The sequence below is a fragment of the Bos taurus genome, chromosome 14 (genome assembly GCF_002263795.3).
Source record: "Bos taurus isolate L1 Dominette 01449 registration number 42190680 breed Hereford chromosome 14, ARS-UCD2.0, whole genome shotgun sequence".
Lineage (NCBI taxonomy): Eukaryota > Metazoa > Chordata > Mammalia > Artiodactyla > Bovidae > Bos > Bos taurus.
In genome coordinates this window covers 18,468,770-18,482,600 of record NC_037341.1, presented here as the reverse complement: position 1 = coordinate 18,482,600, position 13,831 = coordinate 18,468,770, and the positions used below count along the sequence as shown (strand labels likewise).

At 39.1% G+C, this 13,831-nt stretch overlaps 1 non-coding gene across 1 annotated transcript; it reads left to right on the top strand.

Moving 5' to 3' along the window:
• Positions 1–3,556: 3,556 nt before the first annotated feature.
• Positions 3,557–3,629, top strand: TRNAM-CAU (transfer RNA methionine (anticodon CAU)). Its single transcript has one exon. It is a non-coding gene; the product is annotated as a tRNA-Met (tRNA).
• Positions 3,630–13,831: the final 10,202 nt, after the last annotated feature.

Genomic DNA, 13,831 nt, shown 5'->3' with positions numbered 1-13,831 from the left:
TAATGGAAATTGGCACATAGAAGATTCTCTATGCATGTCAGGTGAAGAAAAATTAAGCTAACCAACGTTTGATTTGGGGGGTGGGGGTGAAGTGTTGATGATAAGGCTACGAGACTACTACTTAGCAGAACATACTTGAATGATGCTGTACAGGATTTGACTTAGGGACTCAATCCAGGGTGAACACCATCTGCCGATTCCAGAACTGGAATGAGCTTCACACACTGAGCAGAGTCCTCAGAAGGTCATGGGGTTCAGTTCCCTTCCTCTAGGCATTTGAAATCTAAAACATCAAAGCTAGTGATCGCATATTCTCTTTCTTAGAGTAGATTCTAAAACATCTTATACATTTTAGACAATCTTTTATATTGAACCAAGCCTCTCTTGATGAAACTGAAGTTTATTTTCGACTACTCTTCTTGTGTGTTCCAGTATGTAAGAGATTCTAACATTTACATAGGTTTTTTTTTTTTTTTTTTAACAAGCCTATCAGTTTGTTTTCCAAAGAAACCATCCTCTGCTTGTACATTGCAGTTCATGAAATGCTGCACTTTCAGGACAGGTTTGCTTACAGTAGAAAATCTTTAAGTTGTAAAGATTTTCAAGAATTCTATAGCTAGATGTAAATACTTCAGATTTAATACCTTAGAAACTTTCCCCCTTGATTCTTTCGCAGGTGAGCCAAAGAGAGCAGTAGAATCTGGGTTCTATATAAAATGAAGAAGGGGGTGGGGGGAGGGAAAAAACTGCCCCTGATGTTTTTTTTTTTTAAACTGAGATTTAAAAGGTTTCACCAAATGTTTTCTCTGTGCAGATAAGGGAGCCAAAGGCTATGACAGCAGCTTGTCTGGATTAGAAGGTTGATTGTTTGCACTCTTGTTTAGTTTCGTTCCTTAATGTGGACCAGGATGTCAGGGGTCTTCTGTGAGAGCAGCTGAGGAGAGCAGAGACACAGGGTGGGGTCTAGGGAAGACTGATGTGAGGTATGTGTGGGGGCAGAGGGGGGAGGGGGAGGGAAACAGAGATCAAAGAATCATCCAGAGCTCCTCAGCCTTCCACAGCAAAAAAGCCTTTGGCAACTCTTTGATGTCCAATTTGCCCTCTGCCCCCAGTCAGAAGTGTGTCGAGGGACCTGAGTGAGAACGGATTCAGCAGGGCCATTTTATAGGTCTGTGAGGCAGACAGCATCTTTGCCATACCTTCTAAAAGAGACAGGCAGAAAAAAAAATTGCTATAATTCCTAACCTACAGGAGCTTACACTCTAGTTCAACAGACAAAACCTTGAGTATCTTGACCAGTCAACTTCACAAACAACGGAAACTTTTGATTGTGTCGTGGTTGTGATTTTTACTCTTAACATGATAGTTTGATAAATCTGTTCTTCTCAGGAATAAAAAGCACCTGAACACAATGTGTCCTTTTGTCTGGTAGGGTGTCTTTCCTCAGTCACGTCACTTTATTGACTCTCTTTTCCCTCCCTCTAATCTATTTCTGGTGTTTTATATTTTGTATTCAAAGCAGGTGTGTTTTACACAATGTTATGGCCATCTATGGATATCTGTTTTTTTTTTTTTTTTTTCCTTTCAGCTAACAGAAAAATTTTCTTATCTGCCCCCCTGGACAACATAGGCTTTGGTAACTTTTCAGAGTTTTTTTTTTTTTTTTTAATAGAAGGATAATTGCTTTCACAGAATTTTGTTGTTTTCTGTCAAACATCAACATGAGTCAGCCATAGGTGGACATATGTCTCCTCCTCTTTCACCTCCCTCCCATCTCCTCCCCATCCCACCCCTCTAGGTTGATACAGAGCCCCTGTTTGAGTTCCCTGAGACATACAGCAAATTCCCATTGGCTATCCCTTTGACACATGGTAACGTAAGTTTCCATGTACTCTTTTCATACATCTCACCCTCTCTTCCTCTCTCTGCATGTCCATAAGTCTGTTCTCTATGTCTGTTTCTCCACTGCTTTTCAGAGTTCTTGAAAGGAGTATTGTGAGTAAATATGGAACTGATATCTTAAAAATGACAGCTCTGGTAGCTGCTAATTAAAAGTCGAACTATTAATGCTCTGTTTCCTAAAGTGAAACTGTAATCTTGAAGAGGTGTAGATATGCAAATTAAATGACTAATGTGTAGTTTTCTTTAAATCTATGTCCTTTTTCCTTGAAGTTAACTTTGCATTACATCTACACACAAATGACCCTACAGAGATGTTGAAAATAAACTCCCTCACTCCACCCAGGTCTGCCAGCCTGTGTATCTTTGTTCTGGTTGCTTAGATTTCACACCTAGTTGATTCTTTCACCTACTAGGACTAAAAGCAGTCTCTTTTCATCATAACTAGTCAGTAGGGAAAGCAAAGATTTGCATGGAAAAATCATCCAAAACTACTAATAGCTTTAGAAGGTTGCAGAAATCACCTTATGTGACCTGCTTGGAATGGCATGGTTGTTCAGCTAGAACCATGGTAGCAATGCATGTTACAGGTCTTCAAGAAAACGCTGTTGTTTGCCAGAACAAAATGCAGCTATATTCTTCTCAGTTAAATTATATTAAATATCAGGACAATAAGCAACATTTTGCAATCCACCCTCTTCCAAAATATTCCTACCGTTTCCTTCATCCTTTCCTGGATCTTTAAGGGCAAGGAGCTTAATAGAAGACAAAGTGAAAGTGAAAGTCACTCAGTCGTGTCTGACTTTTTGCAACCCAATGGACTATACAATCCATGGAGTTTTCTAGGCCAGAATACTGAAGTGGCTAGCCTTTTTTCCCAACCCAGGGATCAAACCCAGGTCTCCCACACTGCAAGCAGATTCTTTACCAGCTGAGCCACAGCAGAAGCCCTAATATAAGAAAAAGGTCACATAAAGGAAGGCTTCCCAGGTGGCTCAGTGGTAAAGAACGCTCCTGCATTGGCCACAGAAAACACAGGTTCAATCCCTGGGTCAGGAAGATCCCTTGCAGGAGGAAAATGGCAACCCACCTCAATATTCTTGCCTGGAGAATTCCAAGCGGGCCACCATCCATAGGGTCCAAAGGGTTGGACTCAGTGGCACCCCACTCCAGCACTCTTGCCTGGAAAATCCCATGGATGGAGGAGCCTGGTGGGCCGCAGTCCATGGGGTCGCCAAGAGTCGGACAAGACTCAGCGACCTCACTTTCACTTTTCACTTTCATGCATTGGAAAGGAAATGGCAACCCACTCCAGTGTTCTTGCCTGGAGAATCCCAGGGACCGGGGAGCCTGGTGGGCTGCCGTCTATGGGGTCGCACAGAGTCGGACACGACTGAAGCGACTTAGCAGCAGCAGCAGCAGAGCACACGTATAAAAACACTGGTTAACTTTATCTTGGTATATTGTGTCTCTACACTAGAAAATTCTGTATAATTAAAGCAGCTTCAATTTTGAAAGACAGTTTGAGCCAATTGTTGAAATGTATTTTGAAAGCAATAAAAAAAAATTGATGATTCTAATATTCTACCAGTTTTCAGGCTTCAAAGAAAAATGCCTGTTTGTGAGGAGTGTCCACAGTGAACCATGTTTTCAACTTGCCTCCTTAGCGCAGTAGGCAGCGCATCAGTCTCATAATCTGAAGGTCCTGAGTTCAAACCTCAGAGGGGGCAGTTGTGTTTTGCCTTCATCACTTCCTAAGAGAATTTTCAGAGTAATTTTTTTTTAGCTATTTTACGTTCCTCTTAGTAACTTTACTTGTTTTGACAAATATTAGTTAATAATATTGAAAATGAAAGTGAAGAGGTGGCCAATATCAAAGGAGAAGCCAACTGAATGTTGCAATTATAATATCACTAGATTTCAAAATTTATGTCATACATTTCATTAAAGACATCATCTCATAAAGGAAATGCTCCATGGATTGAAATTATAAAATATTAATTGGACATGAAACTAAATATCTTTTATAGGAGAAACTGGTTGTAAAGCAAGATAAATATACTTAAAAAAAAATATCTTTGTAAGACAACCCTGTGGAGGGAGTGCACTCCTTTGATACCAGGAAGGGTACTAGTGGTTTAGAAACATGTGTGTGGGTATTTTAAGGGGATGTTTTTGAACCTTAAGGAACACATACTGACAAAGAAGAAATCTGTGTGTACGTGTGTATCTGTATGGGTGTTTGAGAGAGTGGGAAAGCAGGCAGAGACCTGGTAGGGTTCAATGTGTGTTCAATTGCAAACACAGATACTGGGCCAAGTGGCCAATATGCTTAGATATGCATTAGGATTAGCATAAGCAATCATTCTCAGGCTTTTAAGAAATGGAGCTGTCTTTAAAAAGGAACGTTGGGCAATCAGTAAAAATAATCAAAGGAATGTGCAAAGGCTTCCTCTCTATCCCAACTCTTTCACCCAATCATCGGGCTTTCTTTTTGCCCCAGTTACTCTGGTTTGAAGAGATGCAGAATAGGTTGAAGAGAAATGGAGTGTTCTGGAAAAATGTGAATGGAGTCTGAGGATTAGGAGGTGGAATTAATTAATCATATTTTTTTTTTTCTTTAAAAAAGTGATTGAGTTGAAGGTCCATCTCAGTAGTGGTCATAGTTTGGGATATTTCTAAAAAGCCCTTGTATGATGATAGTGAATTTAATTAGCCTCCAATTTAAATAAATTTTAAAAAATTAAAAATAAATAAATGAATAAATAAAAGAAAATTGAGTGTTTAAACATTTTATGTCAAGGAAGATCTAGGCACCAAGACAATAATATTCAAAACAATGGAACAGAGAAAACAATCCTAGTAGAAGACCCTAAAATTGCCCCTTGTATTTCCTGGGAAAAATATCATGTGGGCGGGACTTGGAAAGCCAGCAGAGAACAGATGCATCAAAGTCTGGGTTACATTACACTAATCTTTTAAGAGTCTTTTATCTAATCTCTTTCTGGCTATTGCTAAGTGCCAGAGATATGATTGCCACTATATAAATATCAGAGATTATCTAAACTCCTCAGGAGAAATCCATCTAATAGACATCAAAACCAGTCAAGGCATTGTGGGTCCTCAGTCTTTCCTTGGCAGAAACAAAGATGAAGGCAAATCCAATCTGTCCTTCACAAAGGACCAACTTCTACATACTTTCATATTACTTTGACTTCCTGCATCTATAATAGCATTTTTGAATGTAGATCCTCTAAAAGCAAAGAACAGTAGAGAGTGTTTATCAACTCCTGAGGTAAAGAGGCATGCAAATTAACCGTAATCTATAGGCCTAGTCGCACATCTGACTCTGTGACTTCATGGACTGTAGCCCACCAGGGTCTTCTGTCCATGGGATTTCCCAGGCAAGAATGCTGTATTGGGTTGCCATTTCCTTCTCCAGGGGATCTTCCTGACCCAGAGATTGAACCTGTGTCTCCTGCATTGGCAGGCGGATTCTTTACCTCTGAGTCACCTGAGAAGACCTTAATCACAAGACAAAGAAAATATAAAAGTCAAGATGTGAAGCAGAGAAGTCACAGTGCCCTGCATTCCAAAATGTTCTGTCTTAAGGCAGTAGACTAACAACGTGTTTAAGCACATTGTAGGCTCTGGAGTTCAACACAGGTTTGAAGATCATTGCTGCCATGTGATAGCAGTAAGTTCCATCCTAAGGTATTAGTAACTTTGAGTCTCTGAGTTTCCTTAATCTATAAAATATAAAAAATACGAATCTCTCAGGGCTGTTGTGAAAACTGGAGAAGGCCACTTATATAAAATGCTTGGCAAGGTCCCTGACACCCAGTAAACACTCAATAAACAGCAGATGTTTTGTTCTCATTACTTGTGACCAGTAAGACAAATAAAAGACTGAGGAAAAGTGAAGAAAATGGACCTTTTGTCAAAGAAAGGAACACTGTCTTGCACCTCCAAGGAAAACCTAGGGGGCAAAAGTGCTGAATCAGACATGTTACAGGAATAAAGGGGCAGATTTATTTTTAGACCCTTTCTTTACCACTCTGACTCCCAGCTTCCTGTTCATCAGCAGGTGGAGACAAATGAATCTGCTTTGATACAATACTTATGATAAAGATATTAAGTCTCTCCTGAAATTTGCTTATATTTGCACCATGACTGCTCTTCCACTAACCCACTACGGATGTTTTATTAGCACCTTGCTGGATGTGTGCATTTGTCTTTCCTTCCCCACACAGTTACCAAATGGCAGGGAGCAAGGGTTTTTTTTTGTTGTTGTTGTTTTTGAGTATAATTGCTCTGCAATATTGTGTTACTTTCTGCTGTACAACAGAATGAATTAGCTATATATATACATATATCCCTTCCTTCTTGAGCCTCCTTCCCACCACCACCCCCCATCACACCCCCGTAGGTCATCACTTTATTGTTGGTGTTGTTTAGTCGCTACGTCGTGTCTAACTCTTTGTGACCCCATGGACTGTAGCCTGCCAGGCTCCTCTGTCCATGGGATTTTCCAAGCAAGAATACTGGAATGGGTTGCCATTTCCTTCTCCAGGGGATCTTCTTGACCTAGGGATTGAACCCGAGTCTCCTGTGTCTCCTGCACTGGCACATGGATTCTTTACTGCTGAGCCGCCAGGGAAGCCCAAGGTCATTACTTCTTGTTGTTCATCTTTCAGTCGCTAAGTCATGTCCAACTCTTTGCAACCCTGTGGACTGCAGCACGCCAGGCTTCTCTGTCCTTCACTAAGGTCATCATTGTGTTTGTTACTCAGTTGTGTCCAACTCTTTGTGACACCGTGGACTGTAGCCTGCCAGCCTCCTCTCTCCATGGGATTTCCCAGGCAAGAATACTGGAGTAGGTTACCATTTATGTCTAAAATAGATAGCTAGAGGGAAGCTGCTATATAGCACAGGGAGCTCAACTGCATGCTTGTAGATGACCTAGAAGGTAGGGTTCTTTGACACATTTGTTCAGTACAGACTCAGTCAAAGATCCTTACTGAACTGCAAAACCTTAGCTCCCTGCCTGAGTCCTTCACACTTCCGTTTCTCTTTGCTTAGTCCCCCTCTCCCCTTTCTTACTCGCATTTCTTTTAAGTAAGGAGAGTAAAGGCTCACTCAACTTTATCGACTTTTCTCCTCCTATGGTTTTCTGGTACAGAGGAAAAAAACATCAAAAGCAAAGCATATTTATGTGCAAGAGCCCAAATTGGCCCAAATTGATCCCCTAGTTTTCTGCATGCTTGCCTATTGTATTCAGGAAACAACAAACCAAGTTCCTGTTTGAAAAGAGTATCATTAGACACTTGTCAGTATTTTCTGAAAAACAATTTCCTAGGAGTGAGGTGCTTGATTAAATGGTATGCACACTTGTGGTTTAAAAGAATATTGTCATTGTTGTTCAGTCACTAAGTTGTGTCCGACTCTTTGCAACCCCAGGAACTGCAGCATGCCAGGCTTCCCTGTCCTTCACTTTCTCCCTGCATTTGCTCAAACTCATGTCCATTGAGTCAGTGATGCCATCCACCCATCTTATCCTCTGTTGCCCCCTTCTCCTCTTGCCCTCAATCTTTCCCAGCATTAAAAGAATATAGCCAGATTTACTTTCCAAAACTTCTAGAAGTTTTTAGACTCATCATTGCTCTTGAGTGTGTGCATGTTGTTTTCCTAGCAGTGTCTTGGGCATTGGGTGTTAACGTGATCTTACATTTTATCAATCTAGAGGGCCAAAAGTTTTATTTTATTGTTGCCTTTTCCCCAATTCTCCTGAATATCAATTTTCCTTGTGCTAAACATTATTCATAGGAATTTGAAGAACTACTTATATCTTAAGAGTATTCGTCACTTTTTTTGTGTATGTGTAGCAAATGATTTTCCCAGTTGGTCATTGTCCTTTTAAATTAAGTTGCCTTTTTCCATCAAAGAATTTTTAGTTTATTTCATTATTTTATAATGTTATCTGATATTTTATTTTTCCATTATATCTTTTTGTTCCCATCTTCCTTACTAAGCTTTCCTTTACCCCTAAAGACATATATACTCATAAGTTAATTTTTCTCTTTTAATACATTATTTTTCTGGTGGGAACTATTGTCTTAAATTTATATTCGTCTGTGGGCACACAATTGGGGTTACATTTATTTTCTTCTAATAAATAACAATTACCTCAATACCAGTTGCTGGTAAATGCATAATTTCCCCACTGACTTGTAGACTAGTTGTTCCATTTATTGAATTCAGTTCCTTGAATTAAGTGTCTATGCCTAAGCAAGTGCTTTATTATTTTGAATATAGTTAGCTTTATATTGTTTCAATAAATAATAAATTACTTCACCATATTAACATTATTGTGTTTTAAGACTTTTAAGCAATTTTTGTATATTTTTCTTTTACATGGACTTCAGAATCAGTTTAATAAATTCTAAAAATTACTGCAGCATTTTTTAATTTTAAGAAGCTGGAAACAATAAAGCAATGTCTGTAAGTAGGAAAATAGTTGAGATATTCAGTGCTGCCAAATTATGGAATAAATTTAGATCATCCAAATTAGGGAATATGCTGTAGCTCTCAGAAAGAATGAGGTAGTGCAAGTATATACAGAAGTAAAGACATATATATATATATATATATATATATATATATGCAGAAAAGGTGTCAAGTATAATAAAATCATTTAAATTTATATGAAATTAAATTATATTAAAAATTATATGAAATTATAAAATAAAATTTTCAATGCAAATGTGTATTTGTAAGAAAAACAAATCAACAATCCCTGCCTGTTATTTAGTCTCTAAGTCATATCCAACTCTTTTGACCCCATGGATTGTAGCCACCAAGCTCCTCTGTCCATGGGATTTCCTAGGCAAGAATACTAGAGTGGGTTGCCATTTCCTTCTCCAGGAGATCTTCTCCACCCAGGGATCCAACCTATGTCTTCTGCTTGGCAGGCATCTCCTGCATTGGCAGGCAGATTCCTTACCACTGAGCCACCAACAGGTGCATATGTATTTGAATAAGCAAATAAAAATATGGAATGATACAATATTTTTGGTAATAGCTTTCAGAGATGTGGGCTTATTTCTGTGTGAACTAATAATATTATTATAGATACTTGAAAATGAAAGTGAAAGTCGCTCAGTTGTGTTCGACTTTTTGCGACCCCATGGACTATACAGTCCGTGGAATTCTCCAGGCCAGAATATTGGAGTGGGTAGCCTTTCCCTTCTCCAGGGGATCTTCCCAACCCAGGTTTCCTGCATTGTGGGTGGCTTCTTTACAGCTGAGCCACAAGGGAAGCCCAAGAATACTGGAGTAGGTAGCCTATCCCTTCTCCAGGATCTTCCTGACCCAGGAATCGAACTAGGGTCTCTGGAGTCTCCTGCATTGCAGGCGGATTCTTTACCAACTGAGCTATCAGGGATGCCCTTGGATGCTTGAGATTCCCTTATTCATGTATTACTTCTATAATTTAAAATTTTAAATATCTGAAATTAAAAGAAAAGTAGTATTCTTGCCACATACAAGAAAACAAACAAGAAAAAAAGAGTTAAACCTCCATTGACCCTTTTCTATTGTTAAACGTTGCAGAATATGTATTAGGTAGCCTCTCTTCAAGAGGTAATTTGTCTCTATAAGTTGTCTGTGTAAGTTGTCTCTATAAGTTGTAAGTTGTCTATGATAGCATGCAATCCACTCTATTTTTCCTCTTAATTTATGTACAAATCTCAAATACCATATAAATCCAGAGCAAAGTATCTTCAGATATCTTATAGACCAAGTTTACTGATGTAAGTGTGCCTGTTCAGTCACTTCAGTCATGTCTGACTCTTTGTGACCCCATGGCCTATAGCCCACCAGGCTCCTCTGTCTATGGGATTCTCCAGGCAAGAATACTGGAGTGGGTTGCCATTCCCTTCCCCAGGGGATCTTTCTGACCAGGGATCGAACTCATGTCCCCTGCATCTCCGACATTGGCACACAGATTCTTACAGCTCCTGCATTGGCAGGTGGGTTCTTTACCACTAGCGCCATCTGGGTAGACCTTCCTGATGAAGCTACCTATGTGAAATCATCTTCCTGATGGAACCACCTATAGTCAGTATTACTATCAAGTAATCAATAGTCCGAATGAAGCCCACAAGTGGCTTTTTTCCCCTGAAGGAAAATTTTATAAAATTTAGAATAATGAACACTATATTTAGAAATCATGGTATTTTTCTTATTACTCTTGAAAAATCAGAATATCTGAGGAAATTGGATTTATTTTTTTTGCACAGTAACTAATGGTCATACAAGAGGATTCTCTGGAAATCACAAATTTTATCTGCTAGTGAAATCTAGCAATTAAACTTACCTCTTCCCCCTTCGTTGTTAACAGCTGAAAAATCAATTATATCTTGTGATTGGATTCACCATAAATAAATGACCTTTGGTCTTTATAAACAACAGGCTCCAATTCTAAAAAGTACAATCATGACTCCAAGCTAAGAAACTGAAAGTTATCAGTGAGGTAAGCGCTAAGTCCCCCATGTTGCCAAACATGACCCTCTTAGAAATTTCTGTTCTTGGATGTAAACCAGGGGTCATAGGCTTATTTATCAAGAAGAAGGCCATATCAGCAAGACCTGACCTTGTAGACCACACAAGGGTGTAACTCAGACTTTACTGAAATGGGTAGTATGCCTCTTTAACAAGTGTCCTTTTAGCTAAAAGTAATACAGTGCCTGTTGGTTAAGAGCTAGGGGAACATATACTTTTAATTTGGGCAAACATACATGGAACACATATGTGGCGAGCTAGGGAAGGATGCATGAAAGTGGAGCTCCTGGTTACACTAACTACCAAGACAAAGCACTCACTCCTCTCAGGACAGACCTTTCCCTCCCTAACTCATTTTGACTGTGACATAGGAACTCACAACCTAGCTCCCCCTCCTGTCTCAGTTTCTTAGCCACTTGCCCTGGAGTCACTTAGGAGGTATCTGCTCAAGGTTCCTTTGTGGGGGAATGTCCAATCCCCTTGACTGGTCATGGTGTCCAATCAAGTTTTCTTTGAGGGTGTTGGTCACTGTCCAAACTCAGCCATCACTCCAGTCCAACTCAGGAAATATTTATACTCATTCATTCATTTATTCATCATCATTCAGAATAGCCTAGAGCTTAAAAAGTCTGGGTCCTGGATACTGACAACTCTACAGTTGAATCTTGGTTGTATAATTTTATACAAGTTTTAAATGTCTTTGAACTTCCTCTTACTCATCTGCAAAGATATCATGAAGCCACCGATTGCCAGGATTAAGTGGGATAATCACTGTAAAAAACTGTGTCTGTCACTTAATAAGCACTTATCCAAAGGGGTTGGAATAGGCAAACACTGAGGCCAAGACTTAATTCTCAAGACAATTCAAAAAGGAGGTCTGTAGTTCAATTGGAGATCCCTGTAGGTACACACTGATAAGGTTTTATCACCAAATAACTTTGAGAATATTAAAGTATGCCAAATTAGATACACTTCTCTCCTCAAAACTGCTCTGAATATTTAATAAACTAATATGCAGTTACTTTCTAAGGGTAGGTAGTAGGAAGCATCTCCTCAATTTTCTTTTCATCCAAGGAATAATTTTACAAAGGAACATTTTGAAGAATTATTATTCCTATGAAAAATAGTTTGGTAAATAATTATCTGCTGGATATGACATTTTTCTATAGTTTGATGAAGAAAAAAAAAAATCCAGGCTAGGGCTAGAGTTTTAGGTTCCCAAAACTCATTTATAATTTGCTTTGGGTAATTTAGCATTTTAAATAATAATCATAATAATAGTAATAACAAAAATAATATGAGAACTAAATATATAGCACTTATATTCCGGACTTTGTGCCAAGTACTTTACACATTGTAATACTTTTAGGTATTTAGAAATATTTCATCTGCCTAAAAAGAGGCTGTACCATAGAATGTCAAAGATGGAATTCCATCAAGTTTAACATGACTTTTTTCTGAAGTTTGTAATGCTCTATAAAATGATAGGGTTACGACTAAGATTCTTATGGGATTCCCTGGTGGCTAAGACCAGTAAAGAACTTGCCTGCTGCGCCAGAGACCTGGGTTCAGTCCCTCGGTTGGGAAGATCCCCTGGAAAGGAAATGGCAACCCCCTCTAGTGTTCTTGGAATGTCAACCCACTCTAGTATTCTTGCCTGGAGAATTTCACGGACGGAAGGGCCTGATGGGTTGCGGTCCATGGGGTTGCAAAGAGTTGGACATGCCTGAGCAACTAACATCCACGCACACACATCAGGACTAAGTTTCATGTCTGTTGGCCCCTTGCACCCCAGTCTCTGAATCTGCGACACCACCTGGTGTTTTTTCCAGAGATCTAAATATTTAAAGTAGTTCAGAGCGGTCACTTCACTCAACTACACTTTTCTACCATTATGAGGTCTTTTAAAATTCCACACTATAACTTATTATTTTTCCAACATTAATGATTTGAAATAAGTCCTACAAACAGCATTCAGCTGTTCAAAATTTTCCTCTACTGAAAATGTTCACCCAAAGAATGTGATTTAAGACTGTGACCTTACAAATGTTGCATTTTCTTATCTCACATCAAAAGGGAAATGATGAGCAAAGAGGCTTTACAAATATTTTTTGTTTCCTCCTAGTGTTCTTTTGAACTCTTGACTCCAGGCTCTTTGAGAAAGAAGCATGATGGTGGATATGAAGGTTCTCTAATGGGACCAAGTGGTGGGACAAGATTTCTTACCTTTCCAGCTCTGTTCTGGAGGGACCACCAAGGTGAGATGTGATTTTTAATCTCTGGGCCTACTGTGATCTTGGCCTTTCTGCGTAAACTGTCAACAAGGGTGCTAACGACTGCTAACTGTTATGGAAAAAAACAGGAGTCCAGGCAGAACTGAGCTGAGCTAACTGCTTCATTTCGCTGGAAGCACTAAATCACTTTCTGCGGCCAGCAGCTTTCATCTAACCTCAGCGTAAGCCGGGTTGAACCAATGACCCACGAGGCAGAGTTACCAAGCATCACATTACCAAGCCAGGAGGTCTGGGATCACACAGCCTGGTTTACATCTCTCAGGCTGTGCCCCACTAATGACACCACTCACACTGAGCTGGGTTTTTCCTCTGGTCTGTGAGCTTAGTGTCACCTTTCACTGTTGCGTCCTTTTAAAGGGTGAAATCTGCCACTGGAAACTACTATGGTTCATTAGATGATCCGCACTGTATTATATTGTATGAATTTAGAAACTATTATCTTCTTTCCACCCTTTGTCTTATACTAAGTCGCTTACATGATTTAGAGAGGTAGACAGATAAATTTTGTGGAAAAGCTTAAAAGCCTCTTAGTTTGAAGACCAGCAAAAGTTCTCTAGGAACTATTACTTTGAAGTGTTTATATTCAAAAAGTGTCACTGCTGTCACGAGGACCACTCACTTTTTTTTACGAATTCCAGTGAATTCATACTATATCATTTGAATGAGTGTGACATAAACTAAAGGTTTCCTCATACAGCCTAAATATTTAAGGACAATTTTCCAGAGAATTCTTTTTGAATACTCATGACCCTTGGCAGCGGTATGGGTAAATGTTTAACGACTGACTATGTGAGGGAACGCATGCGCTGATTTGTAGCCTTCGCCTATTTCTAAGGTGGCCTATCGATAATCATGAAAAGCAGAGTTAGGACCAGGTGTACAGAACAACATTACATAGTGCTCCCACCATATGGATGCAACGGATGCACAATCTCAAGAGCCTTGGTAACAGTAAATATAATAAAATAATTTGAAAATGTAGTAAAGTAATATGTACAGTAAATTCTATAGTATTAGCAGGGGTAATATTGTTAATGGTATTAGTATTATTTATTAATTTTATTATTAATGTTATT